This window comes from Mytilus galloprovincialis, chromosome 5 (genome assembly GCF_965363235.1).
Source record: "Mytilus galloprovincialis chromosome 5, xbMytGall1.hap1.1, whole genome shotgun sequence".
Lineage (NCBI taxonomy): Eukaryota > Metazoa > Mollusca > Bivalvia > Mytilida > Mytilidae > Mytilus > Mytilus galloprovincialis.
Genome location: NC_134842.1, coordinates 5,884,173 through 5,886,233, shown reverse-complemented (window position 1 = coordinate 5,886,233; position 2,061 = coordinate 5,884,173).

Sequence of the window (2,061 nt, the reverse complement as noted above, 5' to 3'; positions counted from 1 at the left end):
TTCCTGGAATAAAAGAAAAAACAGAAAATATGAAATACTTGTGAGCAATTTCAAAATAGACCTTTCGTTTTACAGTTCTTATCTTATCCAGCTGTGGTATCGACTAAGAATATATCCATTTTTAGATGTTGAGGTTCCCTTGTCGCTATATTCTGGTGATTATAAATCTCAACTTGTTCGATTCACCTGTGTATATAAGAACGTATATGATGTTAACCAAAGAAATCTCTGTATTACTGAAAACTTACAACCTTAGGGTGTTCGATGTCACAAAATAGTCAAAACATTTACTAAATGGTATTATCGGTACGAAGACATCTTCTGTAAATATCTATCAAAACGCAGACATCTAGCTTATACGTTCAGGTATTTCACCTCCAATATGGTGATATCTTTGGAAAAAAAACACTAAAATTTAGGCATTCAACCCAGAAGCTAGCCAAAGCTTTAAACAGACTTATACAAAAGATATATAATTACAATACTGTTGCCAGGTCATTAAAGGTGTCATGATATGGTATAATTATTGATTCACTGATAGGGTCTTTGCATCGAAAGTAAACGTATTTATTTGAACACCATTTGTTGGCATGATACTGGTTATTTTCTTCACGTATATTTTGTAATGGTGTGATACTAAACTCCTAACGGGAGGGGTTGTGCTTGATGTTCATATGATACTTGTCATAATCTGTCAATCAGTTGAATTCAGGTCTGAAGCTGTCATCTCAGTAACTGCCAGTAGTTCTTTGTTGATAAATGTATCATTGCCATTTTGCTTCTTTTTTTATTACCTATTCGGACTTCTTTTAACTGAGTTTTACTCTGCGCTATTCTGTGCGTTTTTTTTTTTTTTTTTCTATATTGGCTAGAGGCATGGGGAGTGTTGAGATCTCACAAGCAAATTGAGCTCCACTGTATGTATGCGCCTGCCAAAGTCAGGAGCCTCTTGTCTTTGTAAGTACTGTCTGATTTCTAATTTTAGTTCATTTATATGTTTTGGTCCATTTTCACTGAACTAGTACATATTTTAGTCTATGGCTAGCTGAAACCCGTCTACGGATGCGAGGTTTTCATGCTTCGTTGAAGACCCATTGGTAGGATTCGGCTGTATTCTGCTATATCGTCTGGTTCTTGTCTCTTTGACATATACCCCATTTCCATTCTCAATTTCATTAAGGATAATCACATCTACCAACTACTAGTATGGTATCAACTACATGTTTATCCTCCAACATTTACTTATTATCTAGACAAAAGTTTTCCCTCATTGTTTATTCTGTAATTGTATCTTTGCTCACTATATAGTTTCACCAATTCAATGATTTGTATATATATTTCACATAGTAAAAACTTCCGCACGACCCGATTCTGAAAGACGAATACTCAAATGTAATCCACGCTTAAATTCACGTACGTAAGCAAATTATTCAACTAATGTTGTGTTTTATTTCTCCAAATATATAGAACAACTTGCTATTGTTCTTTTCATGAAATGAATGCCTGTGACATATTTTAGTTGTTCATTTCTTTTTTGAAAAGTTTTACGTATAATTTATTGTTTTTCACCAAGATATCTCAATCTGCTGTGGCCGTTTTGCGTAGATTTTAAAGATAGTTCGCTATGTTAAAAGACTTGCATATTGTTTTATCATGAAACATACAAATCGTTTAATCTCCAAGATAAAAATGAAACTTTTCCGCTCATATATTTTCCTGAATGCAATTGTGATACTGTGACGTTACCTGTTCCATCATTGATATGACCTCAGGTATATTGAATCATATCAATCTTACCTAAATAACTGTTTTAGGATCGGTCTCCTTCATGATCCTAACAAGTGAATGACACGAATCCATACTAGTTTCTTCGTTTTGCATTTTTTTACTTGTATCTATATATTCCAAAGCAATTATAGATCACCATATATTTAGCAGTGTTATATAAGTTAACCATGTTAACGGTCTTTTTAATTTCAGTTTTACTGGATCGTTGTCATATGTGTAAACTAAATTGGCGGAAGATTTAATTGAGAAAATCACAATTTTCTAGCCGAAAAG